The sequence below is a fragment of the Pongo pygmaeus genome, chromosome 20 (assembly GCF_028885625.2).
Source record: "Pongo pygmaeus isolate AG05252 chromosome 20, NHGRI_mPonPyg2-v2.0_pri, whole genome shotgun sequence".
In the NCBI taxonomy this organism is placed as follows: domain Eukaryota; kingdom Metazoa; phylum Chordata; class Mammalia; order Primates; family Hominidae; genus Pongo; species Pongo pygmaeus.
The window spans coordinates 5,967,526-5,981,276 of record NC_072393.2 but is presented as its reverse complement, the minus strand read 5'-3'; the positions used below and the strand labels follow the sequence as shown (position 1 = coordinate 5,981,276).

At 43.4% G+C, this 13,751-nt stretch overlaps 1 protein-coding gene across 8 annotated transcripts in view; it reads left to right on the top strand.

Moving 5' to 3' along the window:
- Positions 1-13,751, top strand: part of RFX2 (regulatory factor X2) — a 117,428-nt gene that overhangs the window by 48,985 nt on the left and 54,692 nt on the right. The window lies entirely within an intron of this gene.

Genomic DNA, 13,751 nt, shown 5'->3' with positions numbered 1-13,751 from the left:
GCAGTAGTGCAGTCAGCTTACTGCAGCCTCAAATTCCTGACCTCAAGTAATCCTCTGGCCTCAACCTCCCAAAGTGCTGGAATTACAGACATCAGCCACCTTCCCTGGCCCCCAGTTTTTTGTTGTTGTTGTTGTTGTTTGTTTGTTTGTTTGTTTGTAGAGACGGGGCCTCGCTATGTTACCCAGGCTGGTCTCGAACTCCTGGGTTCAATGGATCCTCCCGCCCCTGCCTAGGACATATTTCATTGATCAGGCACCTGCTGGGATCCACACTCGGGGTGGGCACATCGACTATATCATTCCCTTCCCCCTCCCAGCCCCTTTCTCAGATGAAGAAACCAAGGCCACTGCCACAGTCAGTAAGCGAGTGACAAGCCTGGGATTTGAACCTGAAGCCTGACCTCCTCCCTCTGCTCCGGGTGGCCGTACCTCCTTCCCAGCCACTCAGCACTCCCCTTGGCATTTATTCTTATTTATATAAATAACGGAGGTTGCAAAGTCTTTTTCTCCCGGCTGCAGCCGACTCCCCAGTAAGATCCAAAGGCGGGGCCGGGAGTAGGAAGGGAACCAAGTGTTCTGTTTCTTTGGATGCATTCTGTGGGGCAGGGCTCTCTGCCTGCCTACGGACAGTCTTCAGGTGACAAGGTCTTGATCAGCCAGACTTGTAAGTGTGAAGGGTGGGCTCCAACCCTCTAAAGAAGGGACCCTACAGACAGCAGACCTTTTCGACATCGAAATGTCTGGAACCCCACCTTGGTAGTTAATCCCTTGGTTTAGCACACACACTCTCTATGCGGTGAAAATTCATGGGAGGGTTTTTTGAGCCAGGGAATGAGAAGACATTGTTATCTTTTGAATCACCCCAATGTGAAAGAAAATTGACTCAGAGAGGGCAGAGGCTGGAAGCAGGGAGACCAATTAGGAGGCGGATGCGGTGGTTCCAGGTAGGAGATGGGGAGGCAGGGGCTCACTAAAATAGTAGCAGCAGGAGCTGAAGGAAGGGGGAGGCAGAGATGGTATCAGGTGGAGACAGCAGGCTGAGTCACCAGCGACACGTGCCCCTGGGCCCAGGGAGATGCCCAGTGCCTTGAACAGCCCCCTGGCTTAGGAAACACAAGAGGAGCAATTTTGGCAGGGGGAGAGTTTCCCTTGGACTTGTTGAGGCACCAGAGGGGCGCCCAGGCAGAGAGGTCTGGGAGGCAGCTGGAGAAGGGAGCTGGAGTCAGGTGATTTGGGTGGTGCCGGGAGTCCCGGTGCCATGAGGTCACATCCACATTGAGTGTGACAGGGGAGGGGCACAAGGGTGGAGGCCAAGGGTGGGAGGCAAGGAGGGACCAGTGCAGGGGACTGAGAAGGTACCATTAGGGGGAAAAATGAAACCAGATGACAACAGCACCCAGACACGAGGGAGGACGGAGCTTTGAGGAGCGACACAAAACACTGCAGAGAGGACAAGTTCAGAGGAGGCCCGAAAACTGCCCTGTGAGGACCTCAAGAAGAACAGCGGGCAGACATGAGAACCGCAGAGAGAAGACGATGGAGGCTCCCTCCTGAGAGTCTGGACTTATAAATAAAAAAGAATCTGTATCTCGAGAGAAGATAAAGGATAAAGAGCAGGGTTTCAGTGGCAGTGGATGTTCTCCTCAAATGGGTGTGATGTGAGCTTGTCTATAAGCTGAAAGAATGGAGCCTGTGCAGAAGCCAGATTACAGGCTTGATGGGTGGGTCCTTGGAGGGAGACGGAAGGCTCTAGAACCTTCAGGAAGGGGGCCAGCAGCCTTTTCCTGTAAAGGACCAGAGAATACATATTTTAGGCTTCTGCTGGGGTCTGTCTCAGCTCCTCACCTCTGCTTTTGGAGCACAAAAGCCATCATAGATAATGGGAAAATGGGAGTTGAAGATGCAAGGAACTGGATGTAGACAGTCTGGATGTGAGATAGTTGGGGGAGATCAGCACAGGGAAGGAGTTGTGGGGTAGAAGGAAGTGGAAGAGACAGCATGGCAGGGGCATGGCTGAGAGCCAGGAGGTGCAGAGGTGGTGTCAGAAAAGGGGGACAAAAGAGTTGCAATTTTAGAATGGAATCTTGCAAGGAGAAAAGTACAGAGAAAAAATGTACTTTGAGGCTTTCTCCCATAGGCATGTGTGTGGCTGTGTGACCATACGTTCCCCCCCACCACTTTTTACTACAAGAATCGTTGTTTTTTGTCTAGTGGGAGGAGTCAACATTCAGTTTAATAGAAAAACGTCTGGAGTAAGAAAATGACATGTGCCTTCTGAGCGGTTTTGGCCATTTTTCTCATATTATCCTGCGTCAGGTGGTGTATGTGTGTGCATGTATGTGTCTGCATGTGTATTTTTGTGTATACATGTATGTACATGTGTTTGTGTGTGTGTGTGTGTGTATATGTGTATATCCATGTATATTTGTATACATGCATATGTGGGGAGTGTATACATGCGTCCGTGTGTGTGACACTCTCATGTTCACTCCTGGGGGACAGATGTCCACTCCTGGGGGACAGAGCACCGGCTGCTGCTCGGCCTCTAGCTTGGTATCCAGTAACCTTTCACTCCAATGTGTTTGACTTCAGGGCACCCCATAACCTAAGGAGAATTTCCATTTCCTAGAAACCAAGTTTTGTGGTGTTGAAGTTATTACTAGAAGCAGTGGAATCAGGTTGCCTGCCAAAAGAGTATTTGCTGGGTGAAAGTGTCATGAAGACTTGGTGGTTTTTTAATTCAAAATTCACCCTGAATTTGGTATATTATTGATGGCAGTTAAAATCAGACCACATCAGAGACGAGGTAACCATACTTTAGTTTGGACAATTTTTATATTAATAGTCAAATCAAGGCCAGGCGTGATGGCTCACACCTGTAATCCCAGCACTTTGGGATGCCAAAGTGGGAGGATTGCGTCAGTCCAGGAGTTCGAGATCATTCTGGGAAATATAGCAAGACCCCTGTCTCTACAAAAAATTAAAAATTGGCTGGGCGTGCTGGTGCTCACCTATAGTTCCAGCTACTTGGTTGGCTAAGGCGGGAGGGTCACTTGAGCCAGGGAGGTCAAGGCTGTAGTGAACTGTTATCGCATCACTGCACTCTAGCCTGGGTGACAGAGCAAGACTCTGAAAAAAAAATAAAGTCAGGTTTCTAAAAGGGAAGGAATGGGTGTTTCCACTGTTAAGACGGGGGTCCCTGGCTTAGGGAAGGCCTTGTCAGCGCAGCCTGCTCTAAGCCTCTGAAGATTAGAACCTGCGACTTAGGGGCCTACTGGGTGTCCGAACTCCCCCATCCCCCTTCCAGTCTGCAAACAGCCATTTCTCAGGCCAGTTGTCAAGGGCTTGGTTCTGATCCTTTTCTAGAGAAAGGAGGGAAAGTTTGGCTCCTGAGAAGAAAACAAGAACAGAAGACCAATTCTTACGAAAAGAAAAAGGAATTTGAATTCTGAAGATACTTGATTTCAGAGAAGCTCAGAGCCAGCTCCAGTCCTTGAAAGCCCATTGCTACAAAAGGAGAAAAAAAAAAAAAAAACCCAAAAGTGAGGAATGACAGGCACCCCCGTGGCTTAGGCACAGAGGGAACGATGGTTGCCCTCGGTGTGCATTGAAGTCTGCTTCTCTGGAATGTGTGGGTAGCCTTCAGGAGGTCCTGTTCATTTATTTCACACTCTTTGCCTGGCTAAATTGTCATGATTTTGCATCCTGCCTACTCTCCTTTTTCATCTTCCTGTTCTCAACCTGTCTAGGCCTGTTTTACTCGGGGGCTGTTTGTCCAGACCCCTTCTCAGACATCACACATCCATTTTGAACAGAGGTCCTTCTGCCCCCCCCAGGGGACACTGGGCAATGTCTGGGGACATCTGTGGTTGTCACAACTGGGGGTGCTCTTAGCATGGAGTGAGTAGAGGCCAGGGATGCTGCTCAGCACCCTGCAGTGCTCAGGACGGCCCCAGCCCCGAGATGGATCCGTCCCCAATGTCCACAGTGCCAAGTGGGGACACACACTGTCATCTTTGGTGATTATCAGGGCAGAGTAATAACTCTTGGCACTGAGAACTAACTGGGTCCACAGGGAGTGATCCTGGTGCAAGAAAAGATGTGGTTCCACCATCAAGGAGGGTTCAAGAATCCACTTTTCGGCAAGGAGATGGCTTGGAGGTGTCCTCCCTGTGCGTGGGGCCAGGCCACACAAGCCTGAACAGTGGGGACAGAATCTTAAAACACGCATCACTTGCTCCGTAGACCTGGCCCTCAGAGGGGAGCCGGGAGAAGGAAATGGACAAGATTTTTCTGGGCAGCGTAATGACACTGGGAGTGTTAAGACAAGCACCAGGACAGAGTCTGGGCTTTGAAGCAACCGGTACTCTTGAGAGCACTCTGGGCTTGTTCCTTCTTCTTTGGAGGGAGGAAATTAGTTGCTTTCTTAGGGCAGATGAACTCTGGTACCGTCTGGACACCAGCGAGTACCAGGAGAGGAGGAGCTGATGGCTGGAGGAGGCCACGTGCCTCCCAAATACCAAGGCTCATTAGCCAATCAGAATGAAGGTAACTAAAACCACTCAGCTAACTCTGCCCCAATTATCACCAAAGATGACAAAACATTGTCTAAATACTGATCTGAACTGAGTGAGGCAGGTGACAGCTCCATTTGGCATATGGAGGAACAGGAATAGAAGAGAGATTGCTTAAGGTCGCAGTGAGTCAGCGGCTCAGCCAGGAACGGGCCCAGAAATTGCTCTCAGCGTTTTCTGCATTTCCTTTCCTGACATTGCTGGTTACTAGGTGATGGGAGTATTTTTCTGTAAACAGAAGCCTCTTCCCTTTGTGCCCAGGCAGATTCATTCATCACGGCCGTAGTCCAGGGCTGCTTCTAGTTGCGTCTCTCCTGTGCCCCCTCACATGAAGTCAGGAAGCCACGGGAGATGTTCCCACTGGCGCGTTTGACTCAGCAGTGGCTCCAAAAGGTCAAGTGCGCATCTGGTTCACTTGAATGTTCGTTCAAGGTCAAATGCGCGTTTCGTGGATTCCAAAGGCTGGTGCTGGCCAAGGAGGGGAAATTGCGCTGCTGGTTCTGTGCTTTTCCCCTTTATTTCATGCCCGCCCTGATCTTGGACCAGATGGTAAATGAAACGTGCTCGGCTTATAAACAGCACTCCAGGCATATTTCTGAGGCACGAGGGAGGGAGCTTTGGGCCAGCCAAGCCCGTTGGCCAGGCAGGGCCAGGCTGGGTGACAGGTCGCGTCTGCGGCCCCTCCCCTTTATATTGGCTGTTCCGAGGCTCCTGTAACCCAGTCTAAGAGGACACAGGGGAAGGCAGTCAAAGAAAGACTGCCCAGGTCCTCGCCACAGGAAGAAAAACAGAAGAGAAGACAAAGAAAGGAATGTGAGAAAGCAAGGACGGCGGGGCAGTCTCTGAATGGGTTCAAGTTCCCACAGCAGATTCAGGTTCAGAGAAGAAGCATGGCCTCCACTCACTCACATCTACTGTCTTGCGCTGGATTGAAGGGTTCCCAAACTGGGTGCTGCAAAGGTGCTCCACAGTGTGCGTCCCTGCGCCCTGTTAACTTTACCTTGAATACACCCATGCCCTCAGGGCCCTGCCCTCTCCCCACTCTCTGCTGCACCCTCCTCTGCCAGGTGGAGGAGTTACTCAGGATCCAGCATCACCCTTTCTGGGAGGACCATGTGAGCTACCCGCTCACCTGGAAGCACCACCAGGACCATGAGCCGCTCCTTCTGCTGGGCTGACAGTTCATCGCTGGTGTCTTGTGTGTGTGTTTGTTTAACTCCTTATCATGGAAATTTCAAACATCCACAAAGTAAATACACAATGCAATGAAACTTAGGAAGCCACCACCCTCTACAGGGTGTCAGGGTCCTGCCATTCTTATAGCTCCTGGATACCCGTACCCACTCTCCATCCTCCTCTCCACCCTTGTATTTTTACAGGCTTTGTTAAAATTCACATACAGTAAGTGCACAAACCTTAGCTGGCTAATTTTGACAAATCACGACTCCATGTAACCCCATACTGTATTATCATACAGAATGTGTCCATCTTACTGGAGTGTCCCCTCCTGTCCCTTTCCAGTCACTCTCGCCCACCACCACCTGCCCCCCCACCCCCTATTATGATTTTTTTTTAACTTTAGTTTTAATCCGCTCTACTCATCTACTCTTTTGGACTCAGCTTCTTTCACTCAGCGTAATGATTTTGACATTCATCCATGCATTGTGAATTTCAGTAATTAATTCCTTTCTATTCATGAAGAGTATTCCAGTAGTATTCCTCTATTAGCTTTTTAGCTATGCCCTTCTTTTCCATTTTTAAGTGGTTGTTTTAGGGTTTTCAATATGAATCTTTAAATCATCATAATCTACAATTTCTCGTCCACTCTCCTGATGAAGAACATTTGGGTTATTTTTACTTTTTGGTGACTGAATCAAACTGCTATGAATAAGGCCGAGGCGGGCGGATCGTTTGAGCCCAGGAGTTTGAGACCAGCCTGGGCAACATGGTGAAACCCTGTCTCTACCCAAAATACAAAAATTAGCCGGGTATGGTGCTGCGTGCCTGTAGTCCCAGCTACTTAGGAGGCTGAGGTGGGAGAATCGCTTGAGCCCGGGAGGTTGAGGATGCAGAGAGCTGTGATTGTGCCACTGTACTTTATCCTGAGGGAGACCCTGTCTCAAAAACAAAAACAAAAACCAACAAACAAAAAGCTGCTATGAACATGCTTATACAAGTTATTATTATTTTTTTGAAGAGATGTTTTCATGTCTCTTGGATAAAAACTACAGGAGGAATTCTGGGTTAAAGGGCAGGTTTAACTTCCTAGAAAACTGCGAAACCTCTTTCCAGTGTGGTCATATCATTCACGTCTACACATGGGGATGTGTGAGAGTTTTAGTTGCTCCATGTACTTACAACATTGGATGTTGTCAGACTTGTCAGCTTTAGCCATTCTAGTGAGTATTTAGCGATATCTTGATATAGTTTGAATTTGCATTTCCCTAGTGACTAATAAGGTTGAACACTATTCATGTACTTTTGGGCATCTGTATATCTTGTTTTGTGAAGTGCCTTTTTTAAGTTATTTGTCATCTTATATTGAATTGTAGGAGTTTAGATAGATAGATAGATAGATAGATAGATAGATAGATAGATAGATTAGGATCAAAGCCCTTTATGAGATACATGTTTTGCAAATATTTCTCCCAGGCTGTGGCTTACCTATTCATATTCTTAGTAAAATCTTTTAATGAGCAGAGGTTTTAAATTTTGGTGAAATCTAATTTCTCAAGTTTTTCTTTTATGCTTATTTGTGCATTCTAAGAAAGCTTTGTCTAACCTCCTATGTTCTCTCTGAAAAGTCTTATAGTTTTAGCTTTTATGTGTAAGTTTATGTTATAACTTGAAATCATTTTTATGTATGGTGTGAGGTAGGGGTCAAGGTTCATTTATTTTCCCCAATATGGATATTCTGTTGATCCATCACCATTTGTTTAAAAGACTTTTCTTTCTCTGTTGAATTGCCTTGACACCCTTGTCAAAATCCAATTGAGGAAGAAAAGAGCTGAGGCTCCATTAGAAAAAAAAATCAATTGATAATCTAAGTGTGGGTTATATTACTTATATATTGCTAAATTTTATTTATTAATAATTTAAATTATTTTTGCATATATGTGCATAAGAGATATTAGTCTAAACACTTTTCTTGTAATATATTTGTCAAGTTTTGGTGTCAGGGTTTACTGACCTCATAAAATGAGTTGTGAAGTATTCTTTTTTATTTTCTGATAGCATTTGTGTAATAATTCCTTTTTCAGTATTTGATAGCATTCACCAGTAAAATTATATGTGCCTGAAGTTTTCTTTGTAGGGAAGTTTCCAATGACATATTCAATTTTTTTGTTATATGTATTACATTCACATTTTTTATTTCATCTGTGTCAGTTTTGTTATGTTGTGTTTTTAATAAAGTGTTCATTTTATATGTTATTGAATTTGTGGGCTAAAGTTGTTTGTAATAGTTCCCTATTATCATTTTGATTTCTGTAGAATCTCTAGCGATATATTTCATTTCATTCCTGATAGTGGCAATTTGGGTTTTCTTTTCTTTCTTATCAGTCTTTCCAGGAGAAGTTGTTAATTAATTTTTTTTAAATACTTGCTTTTTTTTTTTTTTTGAGATGGAGTCTTGCTCTGTCATCCAGGCTGGAGTGCAGTAGCGCAATCTCAGCTCACTGCAACCTCTGCCTCCTTGGTTCAAGCAATTCTCCCACCTCAGCCTCCTGAGTAGCTGGAATTACAGGTGCCCGCCACCACACATGGCTCATTTTTGTGTTTTTAGTAGTTTCGCCATGTTGGCCAGTCTGGTCTCGAACTCCTGACCTCAGGTGATCCACCCACCTTGGCCTCCCAAAGTGCTGGGATTACAGGCATGAGCCACAGTGCCTGGCCAAGACTTGCTTTTTTAAAGAGCAGTTTTAGGCTCACAGCAAAATTGACAGGAAAAGACAGAGATTTCCCATATACCCCATACCTCCACACATGCACAGCCTCCCTCATTATCACCATCGCCCACGGGAGTTGTACATTTGTTACAATTGATGAAATCTGCATTAACACAGCATTCTCACCCAAAGTCCATAGTTTACTCGAGAGTTCATGGTTGGTGTTTTACATTCTATGGTTTGGACAAATGTATGATGACATGTGTCCACCATTATAGTGCCATACAGAATAGTTCCAGTGTCCTAAAAATCCTCTGTGCTCTGCCTACTCATCCCTCTCTCTGATCCCTGGCAACCACTGATCTTTTCATTGTCTTCATAGTTTTGCCTTTTCCAAAATGTTGTTTAATTAGAATCATACAGTATGTAGCCTTTTCAGACTGGCTTCTTTCACTTTATAGTATGTGTTTAAATTTCTTCCATGTCTTTTCATGGCTTGATAGCTCCTTTCTTTTTCTGATAAAATTTCAGTTTTGAAGAAATATTGCTTTTGTTCATTTTCTCCATTGTTTGTGGAGTTTCTAATTTCATTAATTTTGTTCTTTATTGTTTTTCCTTCTTTCTGTTTAGTTTGTCTTTCTATAGCTTTTTAAGGTTGAAAAGGTTCTTAAATCTTTCTAATATAAGCATATAAAGCTAAACATCTCTTTCTAAGCACTGCTTTAGATGTGCCCACTTTTTTTCTTAATAATTTTACTTTTTTTCACCCACAATATTTGTACCAGTGCCCACAAATTTTGATACAAAGTGTTTACATTATAATTCAGTTCAAAATATTTTCTATTTTTCTTTGGGGTTTATTATTTGACCCATGGATTATTTTGAAGGTGTATTTTAAGTTTTCTAAATATTTGGCATTTTTCTAACCTTCTTACTGATCTCTAATTTACTCCATTGTGGTCAAAGTGCATACATGCTCTGTATAATTATGGTATTTTGAAATGTATTGAGGCTTATTTTATGGCCCAGAACATGACCCATCATAGTGAATATTTCATGTGCATTTGAAAAGAATGTGCAGGTTTTGACTGTAGTGTTCTCTAAATGTCAATTACATCAATGTGGTTGATAATATAATTCAGATATTCTGTATCCTTAGTAATATTTTTGCTTAGTTCTTCTAATTTTGATTCAGTAATCAAAACTACTGAATGAAGGATGTTTAAAATCTCCGATTATGATTGCTTATTTCCTCCTTTAGTTTTGTTAATTTTTACTTTACGTATTTTGAAGCTGTATTACTAGGTACATACATATCTGTAATCAATATGTCATCCTGATAAGTTGATCATCTTATCATGATGAAATTTTATCTGCAGTAATATTCCTTGTCTTGTCAATGTCTCTAGTATTGCTGGTAATATTTCTCATCTCAGAGTCTATTTTGTCTGATTATTACAGCCGCTCCAGCTTTCTTAAGATCAGAGTTTGCAGGCCGGGTGTGGCGGCTCACGCCTGTAATCCCAGCACTTTGGGAGGCCGAGGTGGGTGGATCACGAGGTCAGGAGATGGAGACCATCCTGGCTAACAAGGTGAAACCCCGTCTCTACTAAAAATACAAATATTAGCCGGGCGTGATGGTGGGTGCCTGTAGTCCCAGCTACTGGGGAGGCTGAAGCAGGAGAATGGCATGAACCTGGGAGGTGGAGCTTGCAGTGAGCCGAGATTGTGCCACTGCACTCCAGCCTGGGCAACAGAGCGAGACTCCATCTCAAAAAAAATAAATAAATAAAAATAAAAAAAAAAGATCAGAGTTTGCACAGTGGATCTCTTTTTATTCTATTACTTTCAACCTATGTGTGCCTTTATTTTTAAGGAGGGTTTCTTTTAGGGAGCATATAATGGGATCTTGATTGTTATCCAGGCTGATCATTTCTGCCTTTTCATTCAAGAACTTAGTTTATTTACATTTAATATAATATTAATATGTCTAGATTTAGCAAAGCAATTCTGCCATTTGCTTTCTATTTGTGCCATCTGTTTTTTTTTTGTTTGTTTGTTTGTCTGTTCTTTATTTCTTCTCTTTATTTGGATAATCAAATATGTTAAGTAGGATTTCATTTGATTTCTCTATTAGCTTTTTAGCTATACCTTTTTGTATTTTTTTTTTTGTTAGTGGTTGCTTCAGAGGTTACAATGTGCATTGTTAATTTATCACAATTTACAGTTAACATGTCACTACTTTAGGTAAAATACAAGAACCTTGAATGTATAACTTAATTTGTCCCCATCCTCTGTGTTATAACTGTCATGCAGAACATCTACATATGATATAAACCCCACAATGGAGTGTTATAAAGTTTTTGTTAAATAGTTTTATGTATTTAAAATAAATTAAGAGAAGAAAAGGAAAAATATAAAATATATAAAAATACGGTTTTTTGTAATTACCTGTGTATTTATCATTTTAAGTGATATTTACTCCTAATAGATCCAAATTTACCATCTGGTATTAATTCCTTTCATTCTGAAGAGCTTCCATTATCATTTCTCATGGTAGGCAGAAAACTTTATCAGGTTTTGTTTATGCAAAAAATGTCTTTATTCCACCTTCAGTTTTTAAGAATAGTTTTGCTGGAGATAGAATTCTGGGCTGATAGGGTTTTCTCCCCCAGCATATTAAAAATGGCATTCCATTGTCTTCTGGTTGCCGTTGTTATTGATGAGAAGCCAGTCATCATCTGTGCCCTTGTTCTCTGAATATAATATGTAGTTTTTCTCTGACTGCTTCTTTTAACAGTTTAACCATGACATACCTATCTTGGCTTTCTTTGTACTCTTTTTAGGGTTTGTTGAGATTTTTGGACCTCTAAGTTGATATCCATCACCCAATGTAGAGATGTTTGGCCATTTTTCAATATTTTTTTCTCTTACATTCTCTTTTTCTCTTCTGGGACTCTCGTTACATATATATCAGACAGTTTGTTCTATTCATGTTTCTTCATATATTTTCTCTTCATTCTTCAGATTGAGTAAATGCTTTCTATCTATCTTTAAGTTCACTAACTCTTTTCATTATCTCTAACCAGCTGTTGAGTGCATCCAGTTAAGTTTTTATTTCAGTTATTGCTCTAGAATTTCTATTTAGTTCTCCTTTTATACTTTCTGTTTCTTGATTGAGATTCCCATATGTTCACTCATTATGTATATAACTTCCTTTAAGTTCTTGAAGTTATTTTTAGTAGCTGCTTTAGTCCTTGAATGCTATCTGTATCATCTGGGTTAGCTTGGGTTTGGTTATAATTAACTGCTTTTCTTTTTTCTTTTTATTTGTTACTCTTTCTTTTGAGTGTAGGTTACACTTTCCTGTTTCTTTTCATAGCTCATTGTTTTTACTGGGTCCTGGACATCATTAATGATGTATTGTAGAATCTGTAGATTCATCTGAGTTCCCCTGAAGGCAAGTGACTTGGCTAGATTCAAACTCTCCCTCCTGCAACAGGCAGCAGCTGAAATCTTCACTTAATTTTTTTATCTTTGCACTCCTGGTTTTTCCCCAAGACCCCTGGTATCTCCCCCACACCTTTGTGGTGTCGTTGCTTAGCCAAAGATTCAGGTGTATTTTGTAGGAAGATTTGAGGGCTCACCCCTTCTGTGGCTGTCTCTCTTCCAGAATCTCCACACCCCAGCATTCAGAACTCTGTCCTCTGACCCTTCAGGATAACAAGGCTGATGCTTTCTGGCACCCAAGCATTTGTGGATTGGGGCATGCCTGCAGGCAAAAAGCCACAGACTCATTGGTCTGACCTATAAGACCGCACATGGTAAATAGTGTGTTAAATTAGGGGAACAGGCTGGGCACGGTGGCTCATGCCTGTAATCCCAGCACTTTGGGAGGCTGAGGCAGGCAGATCACCTGAGGTCGGGAGTTTGAGACCAGCCTGACCAACATGGTGAAGCCCCGTTTCTATAAAAGAACAAAAATTAGCCAGGCATGATGGTGGGTGCCTGTAATCTTGTCTATTCAGGGGGCTGAGGTGGGAGAATCACTTGAACCCAGGAGGCAGAGCCGAGATCATGCCATTGCACTCCAGCCTGGGTGACAGAGCAAGACTTCGTCTCAAAAAACAATAATAATAATAAAAATAAATTAGGGGAACACATTCATGTGTAAAATGCCTGTGATGTGGGACAACTTGCTTTCTGGAAGGTGCATTCTGGCCATGGTGGACAGACCACGGTCTCGCCATTTATCCCCAACACTCTCACGGCCTCTTCTTACTTAAATAAGTTCTGGAGTTTAGAGCAAAATTATTTCCACCTGCGGAACAAGGAACTGATCTTAGTCAAGTCAGCATTCTGACTTTATCACTGGTGGACTCCTTTCACAAAGAGTTCTAGTCAAATTATCTCCTAGTATCACTGATGCTACCCACTTGGCTTCAGATGGGAACAGCATGGTGGATGGTATGCAAATGACTGATTTAAACATTTAAAGGAAACTGTAAATACAAGCAGCTTGCAACAGAAAAATTCCAAAGGTCAGTTCTGTCAAAAACAGAGAGCGAGTTGAGGACTCAGGAAATACACTATGGGAAATTTACAATCTTTTGAAAGAGTAGAAGGTAGGAGGTGCAGGCTGTCTAAGGTTTAGTTAATGCCCCAGCCAATCACCGTGTGGCTCTGGGGCCATCTAGTGGTGAGAAGTGAGTCAGGCTCACACAGAACAGAAAAATCCCCAGGCACTGGCCGTGGGGCTCTGGATGGCACCGAAGGCATTTGGGAGGGGACGGGGGACGGGGGACGGGGGACGGGGGACGGGGGACGGGGGACGGGGGCGGGGGGGCGGTGGTGGTCGGGGAATAGTCCCCAATAATACAGATGGGATTAATCCAGCACACTGGAATTCAAACACACATATCCCTTTCTGCTTTCCTTAGGTAAATTAGTTTAATCTATTGTAAGTTTGGCTTTTCATTTTTAAAAGGCTTAAAAATTTTTTCACTCATTCTAAGAGATAAAAACTCTGGGGGTGATAGAGAAACGTAAAAGTTCTAGCAAATGTCTATTGTGTTCCGACTATGTCGTGGGCACCACGATGTATGTCTGAGGTTCAGTCCTCACCGCCCCCAGCAGGCAGGAGCCATGGAGACCCCACACTGGGAGGGTGACATGCTCAAAGCTGGTTCCAGGACGGGGGACTGGTGTGCCTGATCACAAAGCCACCTCCCTACCTAAGTGTGTGTACTTAACTATGTCTCAAATGCTCAACATAGCCGATTGTTTATTT